General features: G+C 38.4%; 1 pseudogene; it reads right to left on the reverse strand.

Annotated features, from left to right (window-relative positions):
* Positions 1 to 12338: 12338 nt before the first annotated feature.
* On the reverse strand, positions 12339 to 12435 carry LOC130033728 (uncharacterized; annotated as a pseudogene).
* Positions 12436 to 12720: the final 285 nt, after the last annotated feature.

The following is a 12720-nucleotide window of genomic DNA, read 5'->3' on the forward strand; positions in this document are numbered from 1 at the left end:
TCAACACCATTACATTTTATACTTATACCAGCTCATAGTACTTTTAATTTTTTAATTTTTATTTATTTATTTTTATTAGTGAAACACCATGAGGTGCAGTTGTAGACTTACATACCTTTGTGCTTGGGTTTCAGTTATACAAGAGTCAAGTACCCATCTCTCCACCAGTGCCCATTCTCCATCACCAAGGAACCCAGTGATCCTCCCACCCCCCATCTTCCCCACTCCGCCCCACCTCAGGGCATTCCCTTTTGCTTTTTCTTTGTTTTAGGGTGTTGTGGTTTGCAATGGAGGTCAATACTATTACGTTTTCAAAGAAGAACATAGGCTCCTATATGTTCAAGACAATACTACTGTCCTGCGGTTCTTCCCAGCATGTACCGTGCTCCAAGCCAGCCCTTTGGAAATATGCTGGGAAGGACAACTGGATGTTAATTTCCTCACTCTGACCTGGACGACTCTTGCTGATTCTCAGCCACATCAACTATTTCATTTGTTGCCTGATATCACCTCCTGTCCTTTATTTTTTTTTCAAATATTTGATTTGTTTCTGGAATATAAAGAAAAAAATTAAATGGATGAATAAAACAAAAGCAAAATCAAACCTTTACACTCTGACATCAAAATCGTCCTTATAGGAGGGAAATTAAATGACTGAAATGGGTAGGGGAATGTTGTTAGTTGGTTGTGGACAGTAGCTGGATATTTGACAGTGCATGGAGTATGAATACAGAGTTGATGAGATGAGGAACTCTGTACTTGAAGCGAATACAGTTTGTAAACTAGTCATCACAATTATATGTCCATATGAAATTTATCTACATATGCTTTGTGCCTTCCTTGCACGCATGTGTTATGCATTCCTTTATCATGGCCTCAGAAATGTATCTGAGGGCACTCAGAAATTAGTTGAGCCCCAAGTATGGGGAGAGAAGTAGTAAAGAATTGGAGGAGGAAGAAATATGAGTTGGAGCTTAAGAGCCGTGTAAGAGGAATATATAGATATGTATGTGTGTATAAATACATATATATATATATATATATATATATATATATATATGGGCTGGAGCCATAGCACAGTGGGTAAGACATTTGCCTTGCATGCGGCCAACCTGGGTTCGATTGCTCTGCTCCTCTCAGAGAGCCCGGCATGCTACTGAGAGTAACCCTCCCTCATGGCAAAGCCTGGCAAGCTACCTGTGATGTATTCAACATGCCACGAACAGTAACAAAAAGTCTCACCATAGGGACGTTTCTGGTGCCCACTCGAGCAAATCAGTGAACAATGGGAGGACAGTGCTACGGTGCTATGGCTAATTCAAACGTTGTTTATGCAAAATTTGAAAGAATCAAATAAATATTCTATAAAACTGATTACACCTATTAAATTAATATAACTTTAAATAGTGTTTAGAAATGAGGTTGAAGAATTTTAAGGCTATAGAAAGATATTGACAATATATCAAGAAACACATGGATATTTGAGGAGGAAGAACACGTAGCAGTTGTCCTTTCTTAAGGTTATTTTTTTTGTCTTTAATAGAATATGCTTTCCCTGAGTTTTGTTAATAAATTTCGTTTTTTAAAAAGCATCATAATAAATTATATTTTTTAAAAAAGTAAAAAACTTTGTGTTTGTGAGTGGATTCTGTATGTTTGGAACCTGGGAAGTATTTTCCTATGTAAATTACATTAAACATGATATTTATAACAGAAATACCATCTGCAGTACTATTCACAATGGCCAGAAGAAACTATGGTATACCTACACAATTGAGTACTACGCAGTTGGCAGGAAACTTACATCATGAAATTTGCTTCTAAATGGATGTACAGGGAAGATTATCATGCTCAATGAAATCAGTCAGAAGGCAAGGGGTATACTGATTGGACTGCCTCATTTTTTGGATATAAAAATCCAGAATATGAGACTAATACCCAAAGATAGCAGAAACACAGGCCAGGAGAATTGGTCAACGGTTTGACGCTTGCCACAAGTGCTGAATGCGGCATTTGGAATAAAGAAGGGACCACTATGACAATGATAGTTGGAAGTGATTACTCTGGGTGGGAACTGAGTCCTGAAAGTAGGTAAAGGAATAAACGTGATAACCTCTCCCTCTCTGTATTACAATCCATAATGCTCAAAGGATGAGAGAGAGAGAGAGATAAAGAGAGAGAAAGAAGTGCCTGCCATAGTGTAGAGACAGCGTGCTGTCAGGTGGGGTTTGGGGTTGGGAGAGGGAGTGGTGGGAGAGAAACTGGGGACATTAGCAATGGAACTGTATACTAGTGGAGGTTGGGTGTTAAAATATCCTATGATTGAAACTGAATCATGAAAAGGTTTGTAATTTGTGTCTCCTGCAGATTCAATATAAAAACATGATATTTTGTTTCTACCACCATGACTAACCTATGAATTTGCTGAAATTTATTTTTATCACCTTGGCTGTGCTCATTTCATGGATGTCTGTGTGGTAAAATTTTTTTTTCATTTTATGCGGACTGAAGAGACAAAAATCATAGGGTAGGGACTTCTGGTGGAAGGAGAGAAGAGCACAAAACACCCTGTTGACCACACCTCAGCAGGGTCACCTAACTTGTGTGATGACAGACCTCCTTCACTGATTTCTTCTTTTGTAATGTGGAAAAATGAAAAGACTTTGCAGGCTGACAGGGGGTTGTCCCCTCCAGTTCACACTGTTTTCATTTCGATCAGAATTGTTTAAAGATTATTTGAAAAATTTGGAGCTTAGTGATTTGTTCTCACATATTTCCCCTACATGGTGTCAGTGGGCATTGATCCAGGAAGGCCAGCATGAAAAAGTTGAGGTGTATGTCTTAACCACCAATGCCAACACTACTGTAAGTATGGAACCCAGAGTACAATAGTAAAACTTCAAAATGTGTTTGTCAAGGAAATCGGTGGGAATGCAGGGAGAAATGTGTAATTTGTTGGTGGAGGGATGCAGACACTGGTGGTGTGATTAGAATTGGAATATTGTATGACAAAGCTCCATTTTAAATGACTTTGAAAATCAAAATTGCCTAAATTTAAAATAAAAGAGAAGTCAACTTATGTCTATATTTCAAGAAAGCTTGTCTTGGCAAATTTTGGCAGGGAGACCATAGTTGGTAGAGAGAGAGAGAAAGAAAGGGAGAGTTGACAGTTGGGAAGAGAAGCCTGGATATAATGGAAGAGATGAAAGCTGATCTTAGAAATTTGGAGCCATCAGAGTTTAGAGAGTTAAATGGTGAGAACATTACAGTTTAGATACTTAAATAGTGAGATTGGTTTCAGTCATCAGCACTGTATACATATAAAGATTTCAAACACCTCACAGATATTCAGGCTATAATAACTAACAAGGGAAGCCTTTTTTTCCTGAAGCTCTATGTAAGGATAATATATTGCTAGGAACAATGATAAGAAGTTGGTTCTCTTTTTCACAGATTAATACATTAGAGATGAAAACTTTAATACAAAGGAATCCATCATCTTGTCCTGTTTCTCTGTTTTCCTGTCATCATTCCATTCTCCCCCATGACCCTACCTAATCATGGCTCTCCACATTACTCAGCAGTGTTACTACATAGCCTCAGATCATGTGTTAACTGCCCGTAGCTCACAGTTCTCATGTTTGCCCCCCATCCAAGCCAGAGCCATCCTTCTGAAACCAAGAATATTTGCTGAAGGCCCGTTCTTCCTTGAAATGGCAGTCATGGTTTACCTCTTCTTAATCATTGTGTTTAAATATTTAGATGAATGTCACTATACTAGTGACAGGTATTTTCCAAACTAAGAAAAGCATAAACTTTTCCCTTTCCCCCACGAATTTTGGGCAAGTTATTTTCTATCCACTGCTAATTATATGTGATAATAAGGAAATCTGAGGTAAAAACAAGTACATTTGTCAATTTGGTGCCATGACTAGTCAGTCTGAGTATAAGTATATATTTCTAGAAAAAAAAAAGCAGAAGAAAAGGAGTTGGTTGCTAGCAAAGAATGCCAAACCTCTGCCAAGAAATCCTTTGAAAACAAAAATTCTGATTATGGACTGAACATGATTACCACTCAATGCCTCTTTTGCAGACCACTACACCCAAAAGGAGAGAGAGAAAAAAAGGGAATGCCCTGCCACAGAGGCAGGTTGGGATGGGGGGGATCTGTGTGGGAGGGATACTGGAATACATGGTGGTGGAAAATGGGCACTAGCGGAGGAATGGGCATTTGATCATTGTATAATCGAAACCCAAGAACAAAAATTTGTAAATGTACAACTGTACATTATGGTGTTTCACTAATAAAAATTTTTAAAAAATAAAATAAAATAAAAATTATTTCGTCTGCCAGAGATCAGCAGATGGGAACCTGAGTGAAGGCAAAAGATTAAATCGGTTGACTTTTATTTTTCCTTGAGTATATTAATTTGATTTTGGAGTCAATTTATATGACAGTTCATTAAGACACAGAAATTTTCAGCACTTCTCTTGTTTAAAAGTATAGTGTTACACCATATCTCTCTCACATTATTTTTATTTCTGAATAGTTTGACACAAAAGATAAGTCAAAATCATAGATAAATGTAAATTATTTAAATACTGGATTGATTATTTAAAATTACATTATAGAATTACTAGAATTTCATAAATTTTAAGATTATGGATAATCAACATGCATGTATCACATTACACTCACAATTGAAAGGCCTCCTCTGCCATTCATTATTGTTCAGTTTTTCCACTTTGATAACACCTTTCCATCTGGTAACTAAATAGTCTTATAGTTCTAAAGTTTGTTTTTATGGCTTTGAAAAAATCCAAATTATACAATTTTTAACATTGGATGAAACTACAGGATATCATGCATGTAAAGTTAGCCTTAAGGAAAGGAACAGATACAGAGAGATTTTTCTCATATGTGGGATGTAAATACACACAGCAAGGTCGCAACAAAGGTTCAAGGGCAATGTAAGGGGAGAACTGATCCACACAATTGAGTCAGGGGATTGGGACTGAGGGATTCTGGGGTTTTGGGGGGAGAGGGAGGGTTTATTTTTTGAGACAATGAGGAGTGTCATGTTGGAATAATGTGTATGAGGAACCATTGTTAATTGAATTATAAATCATAGAATATTAATATTGTTTTAGACGTTTGTTTGTCTCATTTTATTCTTTTAATTTGTTTTCTCCATATGCCACATATGCATGAACTTGTACGATGCCTATCTCTCTCTGCCTGGCTTATGTCACTAAACATAATATCCTCATGTTATGCTTTTTTATACAAATAATAAGAATATTTCACTTCATACAACTGAGTAGGATTCCATTGCTTTACACCCTTTCATTTTCAAAATTTGGGGTTTAAAACATACAAATATTGATTTTAACAATGCTCTGGTGTTTTAAAATTTTTAGTTCAGTGAAGAAAAGGTAAAGGCCCTCCCGTTGATCGTCGATTTGCTCGAGCGGGCCCAGTAACGTCTCCATTGGAGACTTTGTTGTTACTGTGTTTGGCATATCGAATACTCTCGGTAGCTTGCCGGGCTCTCCGAGAGTGGCAGAGGAATCGAACTCGGGTCGGTCATGTTGGCCGCTTGTAAGGCGAACGCCCTTCCGCTGTGAAGAAAAATAGATTTTATTGAACAACACTTAGAAACTTGTGAAACAGGCATTGGGTGGAATGGAATGGAATATATGTTCAAGAGAGACCACTCGTTTTACAAAGCAAGCAAAGAGTGACATACAGAAAGAAAGCACGGTATTTCTTTAAGGAAGAACACAAGCTTGAGGACCAAGCCCACTCTGGTAGTTTAGGAATAAGAACTTGGAGTGGTATGAACTTAACTTGTACACTTTAGGGGAGAACCTGAGTGAAACAAATAGAAGTACGTTCAGGAGAATGATAAACTGGAGTCTATACTTGGAGTGAGGAGGGTAGAGAGTTCTTTGGGGAGATCTGGACTATGGAGAACAGTAATATTATAACATTAATGATAGTATCTTACCGTGGGATTCCAAAAAAATCTTTAAGAGTGGCGTCAGAAATGATAACATTCTTAGGTATTTGGATTTCCTGTGGAAACTACTGGAAAGCTGAGTTTATGCTCTGGATGCCTCTGCCTGAAACAAGGTCAACAAATCATGAATGAAAAATTACAAGTTACATGGATCAAGGATTCTGATCCCAGTGGAAGGCTAGCTTTTGGGTGGACAATTTCTACTGCTGGCCTGATGTAGATTCTGATCCTGGGATACGTAACAGAAAGGAGGTAGTGACAGGTATCCTCAGAAGTGAAGCCTCTGAGACAGAATTCATTCATACCAACTTATGGCATGAATGTTTGCTCATGGCTGCTACCATTATAACATGCCATTCAATGATTCTGTGGTTTCAATTTACTGTGTCAATGTAAAGATGAAGTTTCTAAATCGAAGGTAAAAATCTGAGGCCCTCAAGATGATGAATTATGGAGGGGGGGGTGGAGCTGGAGCTATAGTACAGCAGGTAGGGCATTTGCCTTGCACACGGCCTACCCAGGTTAGATTCCCAGCATCCTGTATGGTCCCCCCAAGCACCGTGAGGAGTAATTCCTGACTGCAGAGCCAGGAGTAACACCTGTGCATCGTCAGGTGTGACCCAAAAACGCAAAAACAAAAAGATGATGCCTTACCTTTAGATATTTTGCAGTCAAATAGAAACAGCCAGGAAGCTCACCCGAAAAGAGTTCTCCTGGGTCGAAAACATCATCACCTCTGGCGTGAGAGCATAGAGAAAATAACGTTTCCATTTTATGCCATGTTAAAGCAAGCCAGACATGATCTTGGAAAGTTTGTCAAAGGAAAGCATGGCTATAGGAAGGATAAGATGACAACTGAATCTTAGAGGTAAAATATACAAGTGAAGAAAAGGTCAAGAAGTAGGCGGTACGATGGCGACCAGGTATACTAAGAAAAGCATTTTTTAAAAAATAAAATGCAATGAGACATCAAAAAAGACCTTTTTAAATGTTTAAGATCAGGGATATAACTCAGGGATAGAGCATTTGCCTTCCATTGTATGATGATCTGGGATTGATCCTTAGCATTGCAAACAGCATTATTTTTTAATTTTTAATTTCTTTCTTTCTTGATTATTTGCTTGCTTGTTTTTCTTGTTTTTTATTTTGGATCGCACCTGGCTATGCATAGGGGTTATTTTTAATTTTTAAAAAAATTATAATTTTTATTTTTTACCTGTGGTTTAAAATGAAATCTAAAATATTTTAGAGTAAATATATGTGAAGAAGAATAAAATTCACGGAACTATTTAGTGTTCTTAACGATACAGCAGTCAGAATTTTGAGGTTAATTTTATGGGTAGTGCATAAACAATTTTTCCCCATTATGTGGGCTGTGTTTTTATGATGGTCACCATTTTTTCTAAGTTGCAGAAACGTCTTAGTTTAATGTAGTCTCATTTGTTTATCTTCATTTCTTCTTCCTTGGTTAGTGGTGTTTCATTCTAGAAGTTTCCCTTAGCTTTAATGTCATGGAGGGATCGTCCCACATTTTTCTCCATATATCTTAAGAATTCAGGTATGATATTGAGGTTTTTAATACATTTGATCTGACTTTGTGCCTGGCACTATAAAGAGGTCTGAGTTCAATTTTTTTTTTTTTGCCTGTTGCTGTCCAGGTTTCCCAGCACCACTTGTTGAAGAGACTTCTTTGCTCAACTTCATATTTCTTGAGCCTTTATGAAAGATTAGGTAATAATAATCTGAGGGCCAGCGTCAGGATATTTGACTATATTCCATTGATGTGAGGCCTGTCTTTATCTGAATATCATGATATTTTGATTACTACGACTTTATAGTAGGGTTGCAAGTTGGGGAAGCTGTTCCCTTCTTCTTTTTAACAAATATTGCTTTAGCTTTTCATGGGAGTTTATTGTTGTGTATGAGTTTCAAGAGTATTTAATCTATTTCTTTGAAAAATGTTATGGCTATCCTTATAGGAAGTGTAGTAAATCTTTATAGAGCTTTGGTGTGTATTGCCATTTTGACAGTGTTAATCCTCTCAATCCATGAGCATGGGATGTGATTCCATTTCCTCATATACTCTCTTATTTCGTGAAGTAGAGTTTTTAGGGTTTTTTTTTTGTATAGTTCCTTAAAATTTTATCATTTATCACTTAACTTCCCCTTAGTCGTCGATTTGCTCGAGCGGGCGCCAGTAACATCTCCATTTGTCCCTGTCGCGTGCTAGAGAAGCCCAATGGAATCTGTTCGAACCGGGAACATGAAGGGCCTCAAACCGATATTTCATGATCTTGACGAAGAAGTCTGACCATCTGGAAGGTGGGCGGCCACGCGGTCTTTTGACATCCCATGGAATCCAGTCGGTAACAGCTCTAAATCTCATTACGTGACCAGCCCATCTGATTTTCGACTCCTTGGCATAAGAGACAGCATCCCTGACTCTTGATCGGCAATGGATGTCAGAACTCCAGATTATCTCTCTCATTTGAGTGAAACCTGATATTCCAAGCATAGCTCTTTCAATTCTTCTTTGGGAGACCTGAATACTGTTCTCATCTTGTTTGCATAGGGCCCAGGTCTCTGAGGCATATGTTAATGCAGGAAGAACAGTGGAATCAAAGAGATGTGCCCGGAGCCAGAGGTTCTTCTTCCTCTTAGCTATTTCTTTGACGTTTTTGAAGGCGTTCCAAGCTGCTCTCTTCCTCCTGCACAGCTCGGGTGCCAGGTCATTTGTCATGTTGACCTCTCGATCTAGGTACACATAGCTGTTGCATTCGGAGATAGTCCTTCAATTGAGAGTGAATGGGGCATCAGGAACAAGGCTGTTTCGCATAAACATTATCTTCCTAAGATTCAGCTGTAGTCCTACCTTTCCACACTCACGGTCAAAGTTGGCCAGCATTTGTGCCGCTTGGCCGATGTTTGGTGTTATTAAAACAATGTCATCAGCAAAGTGGAGGTGGTGTAGTTGCCGACCATCTATCTTCATTCCCATTCCTTCCCATTCCAGTCGTCGCATGATGTACTCGAAGGTGGCACTGAAGAGTTTCGGTGAAAGGGTATCACCCTGCCACACCCCTCTCTTGACATCAACGATCACTTCTTTGTAGAATGGTGAGATCCTGCTAGTGAATCTGTAATACAGCTCACGGAGGATCCTGATGTACTGGTCTTGAATGCCCTGATTGGCTAGGGCTTCAATGACCACTTCCGTCTCAACAGAATCAAAGGCCTTCTTTAAATCAATGAACGTTAAACAGCGGCATCTTGAACTCCAGAGAAACTTCAATGAGCTTGGTTATCGTGTGGATATGGTCGATGGTGCTGAATCCTTTGCAGAACCCTGCTTGCTTGCATGGTTGTCCTTCACCTAGTGTTCTGACAATCCTATTTAGGATGACTCGAGTGAACAACTTGTAGATGACAGACAATAGGCAGATCCGGCGATAGTTGCCAATGCCATGGATGTCTCCCTTCTTGAACAGTAGTACGGTCCTCCTGGTTTTCCTTTGGGATGGAAACTTGCATTCAGACAGGTAGCGAGTGAAGAGCCGAGCCAGTGTATTGATGAGTACTGACTGCAGGTTCTTCAGGTGTTCAGGTCTGACCTTGTCTGGGCCGGGTGCTATTTGTTTCTTTACCAACGAAATGGCGTGTCAGATTTCGGAAGGGAGAACATTGGGAACAACATATCCATCCTGTGGAATTTGGTATGTAGGCAAGTGGACATGGCTATCGAAGAGATTTGAGTAGAAATCCTGGTAATCTTCTCCACTGCCGTTCTGGAGGATGTGATGGATCCATCAGGACGTCGGAGGGCAGTCATCTTGGTCTTATAGTTGGCGAAGGACAGGCAGGCATTACGAATACTTTTCCTGGCTTCTGCCGCATCTACCAGTACTTCTGCTCTTCTCTCTTTTAGGTCTTCCTTGATCACATCTCTGCACTGCTTTGCATGCTCACACGTTAGCTTGCGGTCAGCTGAGGCATGCGCCAAACCATGCTGGCGAATTAGCTCAAGAGTTTTCGAAGATAGGCAATTTTTTGTGGCTATCTCTCTCTTGGCATTCCTCGCACATTCATGGAGGTGCTGAACCAGTGGATTGTATTCCTCGTCAATGTTGTCAAAAATGGCAGCTTCCCATGTTGCCGCAATAGTACCAAAGTATAGTTCATTAACATTTTAGTTGATTCTAATATACTCGATTTTCTGAGGTATTATTGTGAATGGGATTGTTTTTCTCTATCTCTTTTTTTCTCTTTCATTTGAAATATATGGGAAAGTGATGGACTATCGGATATTGATTTTGTAATATGCTACATTACGAAACAAATCTATTGTTCCCAGGAGCTTTTTTGTAGATTCTTTGGGATTTTCCAAGTATAGTATCATGTCATCTCCAAATAGTAAAAGCTTGAGTTCTTCCTTTTTTATATGGATGCCCTTGATATCTTTTCTTTTTACCGAAATCCTATGGCAAGTACTTCAAGTACTATGTTGAATAGGTGTGGTGAGAGTGGGTAACTTGTTTTGTGCCTAATTGTATTCTGGGATTCTAGCTCATTGATTTCTGCTCCAAGCCTTTAGTTTTCTCCCCGTTGAGAATAATGCTTGCTGTGGGTTTGTGGTAGTTTGTTTTGACTAGATTGAAGAAAGTACTTTCAACTCCCATTTTGTTGAGAGTTTTTCATCATGTATGGGTGCTGGATCTCATCAAATGCTTTATCTACATCTATCGATATGATGATATGACTTTTATATTTATTTTATTGAGATGGTGTATTCTGTTGATTGACTAGAGAATGTTAAGCCATCCTTGCATCCCCAAGATAAACCTACTTGGTCATAGTGTGTGATCTTTTGTTGAGTTTCTGGATTCTCTTTGCTGGTATTTTCTTGAGAATCTGTGTATCTGTATTCATCAAGGAAATAGGTCTGTAATTTTCATTTTTTGTGGTGTCTCTGTCTGTTTTGAGTAAGGGTGATCTTTGCCTCATAGAAAATATTTGGGAGCATTTCTGTTTCTTCAATTTCCTGGAAAATCTTGAAAAATGTTGGCAGCAGTTCCTCTTTAAAGGATTGAAATATTTCACTATTGAATCCATATGGGCCAGGGATTCTGTTTGGGGGGATATTTTGACCATCATTTCAATTTCCTTTGTAGTGATAGGTTCAAGTATTCCAAATCTTCTTGGTTCAGCCTTGGGAGGTAATTGGAATCCATTAATTTATCAATTTATTCAAGATTCTCTCATTTCCTGCTGCAAAGATTCTCAAAATAATCTCTGATGATCCTATGGATTTCTGTAGTTTCTATTAGGATACCCCCCTTTGCATTTCTGATTCGATTTATTAGAATTCTTTCTGTTTCTTTGAGAGGCTTCTAGAGGTTTATTGATCTTGTTTATTTTCTCAAATAACAAGCTTTTGCTTTTATTGGTCTTCTGGATTGTATTTTGGGATTCTAGCTCATTGATTTCTACTACAAATTTTATTATTTCCTTGCTCCAGCCTAGTTTGCACTCCTTTTGTTGGTCATTTTCCAAAATCTTGAGCTCTAATTTATTCATGTAGGCCCTTTCTTTCTTCCTGATGAATTCTGGCAGAGCTATAGTCTTTCCTCTTAACACTGCTTTTGCTGTGTCCCACAAGTTCTGCTAGCTCGCGTCCTCATTCTCATTTGTTTCTGGAACCTTTTTATTTCCTCTTTGATTTCTTCTCTAAGCCAACGGTTGTTCATTACTTCCCTTAAATACAATATTTCCTTGCTGAGATTTAGTCTGTTTGATCTATTGAGAAGTGACAAAGTAGTGTTGAAATCTCCACCTAGTACTGTTTTGCTATCAATGTTTTTTTTAAGTCTATTAAAAGTTGTTTTTAAGTATTTTGCTGGTCTGTCAATGAGCATCTACATTGAGGAGGGTGAGTTCTTTCTGATGTAAAGATCCCATGATCATGAAGAAATGACATTCACTGTCTCTTATAACCTTTAGCCTGAAGTCCACGTGGTCTGATACTAGTATGGCTACTCCAGCTTTGTGGAGGTGTTCTTTTCTTGAAGACTTGTTTTCCAGCCTTTTACTTTTAGCCCATGGTTGCTTTGATTGCTCAGATGTGTTTCTTGCAGGCATCAGAATGTTGGGTTCAGTTTTCTAATTCATCTTCCTATTCTGTGCCTCTGAATTGGCACATTTAGTCCATAGACATTGAGAGCGATTGTTGTTATGGGGATTTGTGCTATCTTTATGTAGAATTTTTGTACTTGTGGGGATTGCCTTAGCTTAAAGTACCGTGTTAGTTCTTCTTGCAACAAAAATATGGAGCTCTTTACAAGTTTGCATGTCGTCTCTGTGCAAGGACCATGATAATCTCTGTATCATTTCAATTTTAGTATATGTGTAACCAAACCTAGTAGGAGTTAATTTTTCTCTTCTGATTACTTTGAGTGTTGTCCTTACTTACCCTATGGCAGAGAGTGGTACCTAATCAAGGAAAGTATTTCAAAGCAGCTTGATAGATTTAGAACTTTAATGTCCCAGAAAGAAAAATATGGTTTTTACCATATTATCTTTTACCATAATCAAGGCATCAGTTTTACAAAATAATTCTTTTAGAAGATGTTATATGAGTCCTGTTTAATGCACTTCCCTGAAACCTTCATTAATACCATTAAACTAGAGCCTTTTGCTGTTC

The sequence above is a fragment of the Sorex fumeus genome, unplaced genomic scaffold (genome assembly GCF_029834395.1).
Source record: "Sorex fumeus unplaced genomic scaffold, SorFum_2.1 ptg000054l, whole genome shotgun sequence".
NCBI lineage: Eukaryota > Metazoa > Chordata > Mammalia > Eulipotyphla > Soricidae > Sorex > Sorex fumeus.